The 10,988-nt window shown below is 40.9% G+C and overlaps 1 long non-coding RNA gene across 1 annotated transcript; it reads left to right on the plus strand.

The window, feature by feature from the left end:
• Window positions 1-930: 930 nt before the first annotated feature.
• On the plus strand, window positions 931-10,752 carry LOC126475294 (uncharacterized). The gene is made up of 2 exons (XR_007586690.1): window positions 931-2,048; window positions 10,435-10,752. It is a non-coding gene; the product is annotated as an uncharacterized LOC126475294 (long non-coding RNA).
• Window positions 10,753-10,988: the final 236 nt, after the last annotated feature.

Genomic DNA, 10,988 nt, shown 5'->3' on the forward strand with positions numbered 1-10,988 from the left:
AAGGAATTATAGAATGGTGTGATTTTTAAGATGTTCTAGTTAGTTGTTTTCTGTCATTTCTTAAAATAAGTGTTTGAATTGATGTCAAAATAGAATTAAATATAGTGCCTTAACCGTGTGTATCCTAGATTTACCCACTTTTCTCCTGCAGCTTTGATTTCGGGGAAATTGCTGGCTATTAGAGAAACAAATTCACTGAGTTGTGCACATACTGTATAGTTTCATTCTGGTAATTATTGCAGGGATGTGACTACAAAAATTGTACTGTAGAATATTCATACTACTTTCACCTCCCCATCTCTCTTTGCTCACACACAAGTACCAGAATAAGTCTGTCATTTGGGTAACAATATATTCCCTGTGTCTGTGTCTTCGTGTCATTTTAGACTAAGAGACATCTCTCGCAGACCTCATGAAACAGCTCCCACAATGATTTCTCTTGTATCAAAGAGATGAGTGCACATAATGCATTAGGGGACTCCAGTATGAATTACTACAGCAACGAAGCTGTTCAGAGCGTGTTTTGGCAACTCCTTCAGCATTGCATTTACTTGACCCTGTGCACCACTGTGGGATTCAATTAGTGACAGGAGCATTTAGGACAAGTCCGGTGACCACCGTACTGGTGGAGGCTGGTGTCCCTCCACTGCAGATCAGATGTGCGCAACTGCTTGCCAGTTATGCAGCACACATTCATAGTTCCCCTGAGCATCCAAATTACCATCTCCTTTTCCCGCCCGCAGCAGTCCATCTCCCGCATCAGCGGCCCAGATCAGGGCTAACGATTGTGGTTCACATGCAGTCCATTATCTCCGAACTGGAGTCCTTCCCTTTACCACCTCTACTTGCGATCCGTTCATGTACGCCTCCATGGTGTACGCCTCGGTCGCAACTTCGTCTGGACCTTTTGCATGGCCCTAAGGACTTCATTAACCCCGCCGCTCTCCGCTGTCACTTCCTCTCGACTCTTGTGCTCTGAGGCTCTGAAGTGCTTTACACTGATGGCTCAATGGCTGATGGTCATGTAGGCTTCACATATGTTCATGGAGGACATATTGAGCATCACTCCTTGCCATTTGGCTTCAGTGTTTTCACTGCAGGGCTGGCGGCCATATCTCATGCTCTTGAGTACATCTGCTCATGCCCTGGCAAGTCATTTCTCCTGTGTACTGACTCATTGAGCAGCCTACAAGTTATCGACCAGTGCTACCCTCGCCACCCTCTGGTAGTGTCCATTCAGGAGTCCACCAATGCTCTGGAAAAGTCTCGCCGTTCCGTGGTGTTTGTGTGGACCCCAGGTCACATCGGAATCCCTGGCAACGAACTTGCTGACAGGCTGGTCAAACAGGCGACACGGAAACCGCTTCTGGAGATAGGCATCTCCAAAGCTGACCTGCGTTCTGTCTTACACCGCAGGGTTTTCCGGCTTTGGGAGATGGAATGGCATAACAGCACACACAACAAACTGTGTGTCATTAAGGAGACTGTGAATGTGTGGAAGTCTTCCATGCAGACCTCTCGCAGGGAGTCAGTTGTCCTCTGCCGGCTCTGAATTGGCCATACACGGCTAACGCATGGTTACCTACTCCATCACGAGGGTCCACCTCAGTGTCACTGTGGCTCCCAAATGACAGTCGTCCACTTCTTGCTGGACTGCCCACTTTTAGCCGCTCTGCAGCAGACTTTTAACTTTCCGAGCACCCTGCCTTCGGTGTTGGGCGACAATGCCTCCACAGCAGCTTTAGTTTTACGTTTTATCCATGAGAGTGGGTTTTATATTTCTATGTAGGTTTTAGCACACATCTTTTTGTCCTTCTGTGTCCTCAACCCTAGTGCTTTTAGGGTGGAGGTTTTAATGTGTTGCAGAGTGGCTGGCTTTCCCTTTTTATTCTCGTGGTTCACCAACCACTGTAATCTGCTTTTGTTTTATTAGGAACAATGGACAGATGACCTCATAGTTTGGTACCATCTTATGCAGCACAGGTGTCGAGGAGCTGTTCCCCTGGAAGATGACGGATTCAGCCCCTCCCATTGGCATGATGAAGAAGGTATCAGGATTCATCAGACCATGCAATGCTCTGCCACTGTACCAATGTCCAGTGCCAATGGCCACATGCCCATTTCAGTCGTAGTTGCAATGCTGTTGTGTTAACATTGGCACATGCATGGATTGTCGGCTGCGGAGGGCCATCGTTAGGAGTGTTGGGTGCACTGTGTGTCCAGACAAACCTGTGCTCTGCCCAGCATTAAAGTTTGGTGTTAGTTCTGCCACAGTTTGCCATGTATCCTGTTTAATCAGTCTGCCGAGCCTACAATGTCCGACATCCGTAATGAGAAGTGGCTGTCCAAACCCCTGGACGTGATTTTGCCATATGTTGAAAGTACTCACCAACAAACAGTTGTGCACTTTCCGAAATTCTCGTACCTAGCTATCACAGCCTGCCCTCAGTCAAACTCGGATAGATTAGCCGCCTTCCCCATTCAGACAATGGAAACTCCAGGCAGGAGTATCAACAATGTAGGAAAAGATAGATTGCTAATTACTGTAAAGATAACATGCTAAGTAGGAGACAGGCACAATTAAGACTCTTACACATAAGCTTTCGGCCTCATCCTTTGTCAGGAAAAGAGAAACACACACCATTCATTCACCAAACAAGCAAACCTCTTGCACACACAACCGCCAGCTCTGGCCAGAATGCCAGAATCTATCTGAGTTTGACTGAGGGCAGACTGTGATGGCCCAGAGGCTCAGCATGAGCATTTAAGAAACTGCATGACCTATTGGCTGTTTGAGGCGTGCTGTGGTGAGTGTGTTAAACACGTGGTGAAACCTAGTTGAAACCATGTCCAGGCATCGTGGCGTTGGGTGGGCACCCCTCATTACAGATGTCAGACATTGTAGGCTGGGCTAACTGGTAAAACGTGATAGGTGGCAAACTGTGACGCAATTAACATCAACTTTAATGCTGAGCAGAGTACAGGTGTGTCTCAACACACACAGTGCACCGAACACTCCTAACAGTGGGTCTCCGCAGCCATGACCCATGCATGTGCCAGTGTTAACTCACAAAACCAGCAACTACGACTGAAAAGGGCACATGGCCATGGAATTCTGACCCAAGCTGCCAGGAGAATGGTGTGTGTTTCTCTTTTTCTGACTAAGGCTGAGGTCCAAATCTTATGTTTAAGTGTCCTTTCATTGTGCCTGCCTGCAACTTAGCGTGTTTCCCCCTATTCAACACGCCTACAGATACTACATGCACTGTGTGTGTGTGTGTGTGTGTGTGTGTGTGTGTGTGTGCGCGTGCGTGCGTGCATGTAGGTGATGCTGCTATCACCTGGATAGGTTTATATCGATAGCAGGTTGGTGGTCATAATGTTCTGGCTGATTAGTGTATAACAGTGACTGTGACAAATGCAGTCTAACCTTTTTATTCTAATTGGAGCCTCCACACACACACATATATCCATCATGAAGCTGTACGCATAGCTGGGACACATCTGAAAAGATAACATGTCTCCTGCATCCATTGTTGTTGTTGGTTGCACTTCTTTTGGTACGCCTCTCGCAGCCCCTTTCCTTGGCATGGCAGGAGCAATTTTTGCTGTTCTGACAGTCTGTGTCACTCCAGACGTAGCTACGCTGTCTTTGTGGATACCTGTCTTGCTACGAAAAGTCCATTTATTGACACAAGATGCATAACATGGCTTTATAATTGTACATGACAAACAAAACAGTGGGACTGTCCTGTTCGACTCTAGTTGTGTGGGGCTGATGAAATCCTGCATGTAAGTAAGGATGGACATCATGAATCCATTGATTCCGTTTTCTCATATCATTAATGTGGTCGTGACCAGTGTGAGCAGCAGTATTACAGAACAATAAGCCACTATCCTACCGCTTTTTGTTTTTTGGCACTTTTTGGTAGATAGTTCTCTTTCTTTTATGAAGCATAACATAATCGGTACGTGATAGAGTATGCAGAAGACAATATTAAGTGTCCCAGAAGTGGATTTCTCTCGCCTTGATATTTCACCTCTACAGGACATGCCGCAAAGTGTCTAATGCATGTGTTATATTGGGTCGAATGAAGTGATGACTATAGATACTGGAACACACAGTGGGACTGCAGCATGTGATGATTGCCAGCTTAACCCAAGGATTGTTATGAACTCATACAGCTTCACTCACAGTGTTTGATGCTGAAGTTCTTCAGTGGTTGTGGACCTTTCTGTGCCAGTCCTTCACTGTAATCTGCTGCAGGCTAAGCTTCTGTCAACCATGCCATTGCATTGGCTTGTATTTGTCCAGAAACCACAAATATTTCATACTGCAACATACACTGAGGTGATAAAAGTCATGGGATACCTCCTAATATTGTGTTGGATCTCCTTTTGCCCAGTGTATTGCACCAGTTTGAAGTGGTGTGGACTCAAAAAGTTGTTGCAAGTCCCCTGCAGAAATACTGAGCCATGCTGCCTCTATAGCCATCCATAATTGCGAAAGTGTTGTTGGTGCAGGATTTTGTTCACAAAATGACCTCTGGAATACGTCCTGTAAATGTTTGAGGGGATTCATGTTGGGTAATCTGATTGGCCAGATCATTTGCTTGAATTGTCCCGAATGCTCTTCAAACCAATCACAAACAGTTGTGGCCCAGTGACACAGTTGGAGCAAAGGACCCAGCCCATTCCATTTTGACACAGCGTCGCCATTATGGAGGCACCACCAGCTTGCACAGTCCCTTGTTGACAGCTTGCATCTGTGGCTTTGTGGGGTGTGCACCATAATCAAACTCTACCATCAGCTCTCACCAACTGAAATTGGGACCTATGTGACCAGGCCATGGTTTTCCAGTAGTCTAGAGGCCAGCTGATATGGTTGTGAGCCCAGGAGAGGCACTGCAGGCAGTGTTGTGCTGTTAGCAAAGGCACTCACATCTGTCATCTGCTGCCACAGCCCTTAACACAAAATTTCACTGCACTGCTGTAAAGGATATGTTCGCTATATGCCCCACATTGATTTATGTGTTTATTTCACACAGTATTGCTTGTCTGTTAGCACTGTTAACTCTGTGTAAATGCTGCTGCTTTTGTTCGTTTAGTGAAAGCCCCTTGGCCACTGCATTGCCCGTGGTGATAGGTAACGCTTGAATTTTGGCATTCCCAGCACACTCTTGACGTCGCAGATTTGAGAATATTGAATTCCCTAATGGTTTCTGAAACGGAATGTCCTATGCATCTAGCTTCAACTACCATTTAGTGTTCAAAACATGTTAATTCCTGTTGTGCAACCATAATCATGTTGGAAACCTTTTCATTACTCACCTGAGTACAAATGACAGCTCTACCAATGCACTGCATTTTCAGTTCTTGTGTACACAATGTTACCACCATCACATGTGACTGCTATCACAGGTGATGGGAGAGCCAAAATCCAATGTTTTTGAGCAAGTCATGCTGTAGTGCATTCTGCAGTTATGGCCCCTTACATGTTACATAATACTATGACGGCCACAGTCTGGTAGCTTACAGGGATGGGCATAACTGCAAACAGACACTTAAATGTGATTTCATTGGATATGACATTTTAACCTATACTCTATAGTGAGAACAGTATGAAGGGCAACAGCTGCATTAGGGAGGCTGTAGAGTTAGCGATAAAAAAATCTATCCTCCTTGGCGATGTATTATCTTGATGAATCCTCTTGATGAATCCACCTTGGAATCAATGAGACAGTTTACTGGTGGCGCCAGATGCATTGCTATTGTGGACTTCGAATGGTAGCCGAACCACTCTGCCTGGTGGACTAGCTTAAATTATCGTCATAACCTTTTCGTTTCCAGTGTGTTGTATACAACACACAGAACGGGTAACTTTTGTCTGCATAAAGAACACATGTAATGCCAAAGACACATGTCAGCAGTTTGTTCACGTTAGTCAAGGTATCACTAACTACTATATCCATGTCCTGTCTTTCTTAAACCAATTGTATCTTATTGTCAAGGGACTGTTAATGGAATATTAGCTGCCTGCAGCACTAAGATATTACTTTTCACTATTTTGTAAAATGAGTTTCACGTGTGTGTTGGTTGTGGCACAGTGGATTTGTATCCTAAAAAAATGTTTGTTCATTTGTAAATATTCAGCAGTAATATTCTATCACTGTTGGCACATTTTACTATTATTGAGTGGTAATAAGTGAAGTAGTTACAATAATAACAATAAATAATAATAATTTTAATAGTAAGAAACTAATGATTTGATTAATGTAATATAAGTAAATATTTTTCTGTAGTGTCAGAAGATGAGATACTTCATGAGCTGGAGAAGCCTTCACTTTTATGGGAATCTGTCAGAACTTGATGAAATATCAAGTGATGATGAGGGAACTACCTTTGCATTTCTTTATTTACAAGGAAATATGCGATACAATACTGGAAGGTTATGGTTTTTTTAAATATTGATGGCAAAGTTGTGACAAAATTGCCAAATATAATACCTGCAGTCTGTATTGTGACTGGGTGTAAGAGTTTGTAGTACTTTACATCTGCTGAGCTGTTGAACGTCTTCATTTGAACATGGTTGTCAGGTAACTGGTATTGTGCATCTAAGTACAACTCTAATAGAAAGTAAGCTCCAGCCTGACAATGAAATGAGAAAGACATGCCGTGATGTAACTGACCATTCCATATGAGGAGCTGGACAGATTTCTGTTGCCAAATGGCATGACAACAAACCAGTAGTCCTTGTTATGTCTGCAGAAGGCAAAATGCCCGTAGGACAAAACAAGTGGTGATCTAAGAAAGCCAGACAGTATATCAGCATCAACAGCCAACATGTCATTGAAAGCTACAATGAAAATATGGGAGATGCTAATTTATTTAACAGCATCATTGCAGCAAACAAGCAAACTGTAAAAACTAGGAAGTGAACAGTATGTTCAATATCTTTCTTTTTTTATTTTTATTTTGCCAGTGCTGCTCTTTGGATTGAAAAAAAGTTGGGACCACACTGCTATGAAAATGAAGAGCAAAGAAATAATGGATTGCTTCAAGTTCAAGATTCAGGTATCAGAGGGGTTGGCCCATGCTTAAAAAGAGTACATGACATCAAAAGAGTGTAGTGAAGATGATGTAGATGCAGTATCTAATCCTCCAACAAAACAGTAACTCCCACTCCCCCATCTCAGCCAACAAAAAAGGATGACAGGAACATTACACATACCAGTGACTGTTAGTGATGAGAGTGATCGTTGCAGAAGGCCTGGTTGCAAAAGTGTAAGAGCAAAGGTCTGGTGCCAGAATGTCATTTCACTTGTGTCTAGTAAAAGAAAGAAACTGTTTTGGAGCATACCACATGATGTACGACCACAAATATCGTGTCTCACAGAATAACCTCTATATGAATGTATAAACTAGTTTTCAGTGTACTATGATGTAATCAAATAATTTTTTTGTACTAGGTTCCTTTTCATAACAAATTTCAAAACATAAAATCAATATATTACCCAATTTCATTTTTACATTTTGCTTACCTGGACTGCCTGTGTGTCATATACAATACATGGTTTTTGGAAGATATAGCAAATAATTTTTGAAAACAAATATATTTTCTTAACCTTGTTGGTCAGGTGATTACATGTTATAGTAATGTTTGATGGATAAACAAACTTTCATACTAGTGAAACTGGTGAGAATAAATAGCCATTGATAATGGAAACCCTTCTTATTGCAATAAATACACAAAAGAGCTACAATCACTTAATTACGTTTGATAAGGCACAAAATCAGAGGTTACAGCCGAGTGTCCAACTGCTCAGGCACAGAGATGCACAAAAATTTCAGTTCAAGTCAAAGCCGAGGAAAGAGAGATACCAGCCTGTAATGTGGGTGCCATCATAATAGTTGAACAAGTAGTTAGCAGTACATTACACGAGAGACTGGCAGATGGTGTGTCCGGGACACCTTATAAAATGCAAACTACAACATAGTGACGCAGACGTTGATCACAAGCAGTGCACTTGTGACTGAGTAATGCTTATCCGCTGTACCCTCTAGCCATAGGCGTTGTGGATAAACTGGCACAGCATCCAACTGTTGTGCAATCAGATACAGCACAGTGAATGAACTGGCATGGCATTTGAATCTACCACACTGTCAAACACAGCAGGTAGCATCAGATTTTGTTATGCCATCTATGCATTTTCCCTATTTGCCATGTGCAGTTGAGTTGTTAAAATTATGAACTCAGTGCTTTGCATTTATTTGTGATATCAACTCACAGTAGCGTGCCGTCATAGACTGCACCTTGTGAAAAATGATGTTAAATTAATTATATATTTTACAGAAGTGAAAAATCAGATTAAACAGCATCTAGTTTTACATGATTATGATACAGGAAAAAGTTTGATGTTCCAGCAAGTAATCCCTTTTAGCAAGTACAACATTTTTCCCTCTCTTTGTGCCAAGTACACACTTGGGACACCAGTACCACCAATTATTATTTACATCCTGAGAACCCATATTCATTTTGAACCATTTTACAAAGGACTCAGTTACTCAGGATATTACTAGAGAACATTGGAAGTTATATTCAGTGAGTGAGTGACCACTGTCTGTTGAACATGTTATATGGAACGTATTATTTATAATCAAGAATAAATGATAAAACTGAGTACATTGGCTAAAATAATTAGAGTGCTTAAAAGAAAGTTAAACTTTGTTCTGTGAACCACACATGAAGTAAATAGTAACCTTCCAAACTTATTCCTGTTCCTTACATCAGTGGTTCTACTATGCTTTGTATTGATGTCAGTAAAAATTGGAGCTTGTTTTTCTTTGCTTTGGGGAGGGAGGGGGTGGGGAGCAGTGCAGTTTTGAAGACTGTGGGAAGCATGATCTATTTCTGGCCTTAACCTCAGAATCAAGAAAAACTTTGAACCAGGGTGTGTTGGCCTATTTTTGTTTTGTTGTTAGTATAACAGTTTCCCAGGCAAATAGCTGCAATCTTTGTGCTTTTGTGATTGTGAAATAGAATATGATAAATGGCTTATTCAACAAGTAATGCAGCGCATCACAATTCATAGCAGTGTTGCACATCAGAGAAATCCAGTGATATTTATACAATACTCTTCAGCATACATTCTGTAGTAGCCTGTACTTCCTAATATTTTGTAAATTTAAACATGATTGGATTATGTGTTTCAAGAATATTTTCACTTCATGATTATTCATTTATTTACAGATTTTGCTCACCAGTAACATTGTACTAAAACCCAAGACAACATTTGCTTTATACTTCCATGATTGTATACCACTGTACTAGAAGCAGTTTATGGCCTCTAACATAACTGTTTCCCTGTTTACACACATGCAGAGGACTAAAGGCATGAAAAACACAGACTAAAAACGTGTAACTGTTCCCATGAAAACAAGAGGTGTCAAGGAAATTTGTGCTACATGTTTAACCACCAAAATAGCAATGCATGCTCCCATGCACTGCTTCTGATTTAATGCAATAAAATTATTAAAGCAGTTAAAATCTACATTGTACAGAACAACGCCGTTGATGTATCAAGGTAAAACACACCTGGTGAAGAAAAGGAAACACATGTCAGTTACTGGCAAGAAAAAAAATGTGGTTATGTTTTAACATCTCATTGACCATGGAGTGATTAGGAATACAAAGTACAACTTAAGGTTTGAATAAAGATGAGGCAGAAAAGAAGCTGTGGTGTTCCCAAAGAATCTTAGAATTTACATTCAGTGCACTAAATTTGGATGTGTATATGAGTGGTTTCTGTGCTTTGGACTTGTCCAAAAGAACAGATACCAAATTTGTGTTTGATTGCACAGCCAGATGGTTGAATGAGGATTTGGATGCTGCTTTTGTTGAATACAAGTCCAGTGTCTTAAATGTTGATCCACCTCACTCCAACCAATTTTCCATGCGTTCAACTCAGAATGTCTCATAATTTGCAGTCAGATGTGGCGTTTTCAGTCAAGATTCTTAAAAAAAATGAATTAGAGCTGAATATTTAAAGAATTCTAATGTTTTTAGTGCAAAGTTATTGTCATGTCCAGTATCTTTTACAGAATTCTGCAACAATTGAATGTCCTCATATTTAGTTTTAGTAATATTAACATATTGATGGCCTTCTTTAGGAGACGCTTTGGAGTTGAGATTCAACAAATGGAAATCTTAACTTGTTGAACCACATTAAATTTTTGTAGTGGATGAATTTGTTAATCTAAACAGATTCTTGTTGATTAATATGTCCCTAGTGTTTACTGTAACATTCACAACACAGCTTTTAGTATTTGTGATAGAAATAAAATTCACACATACTATATCACAAAGTGGTTAAACTTACTAGAGGTAATCTAGGTAGTATAACACTGGAACTAATTTACATGTGTATGTTTCAGGTGAATGTGATTATTCCATCACACCATCAGAGTATTTAAATGAGCAGGCATATTTATTTCGACAAAATGAGGTCATATGTCCACGGTGTGGAAAGGAATACAGATTAAGAAATTCTTTTCTGAAGCACATCCATTATGTGTGTGGAAAAGAGCCACAATTACAATGCCCAAATTGTCCAAAAAGATTCAAGACCAGGAGCAATCTAAACCAGCACATCAAAGCTGTGCATCCAAATGTGGAGATCCGAATCACTGAACAGGAAACTGTACATCAATATAGAGAATAATTGGAAAAAAATAAATCACTTTATGAACAGAGATCCTACATAATAATTATTTCCGTTTTTCTTACTTCCACAATCACATAGTTTATAGTAATTATAGTTATGAATTGTTCTGTACATTCAGATTGCCTAGCAGATAGAGCATTGACCAGAAAATATAGAATCCTAGACTAAAGTTCCAGCTTGACAGCAAATCTTAATTTGTCACCAACTGTATTTCACTGTAGAGTAATCCACTTTTACCCAGACTGATTTACTATGTTTGAGAAT

This window comes from Schistocerca serialis, chromosome 4 (genome assembly GCF_023864345.2).
Source record: "Schistocerca serialis cubense isolate TAMUIC-IGC-003099 chromosome 4, iqSchSeri2.2, whole genome shotgun sequence".
NCBI classification, from domain to species: domain Eukaryota; kingdom Metazoa; phylum Arthropoda; class Insecta; order Orthoptera; family Acrididae; genus Schistocerca; species Schistocerca serialis.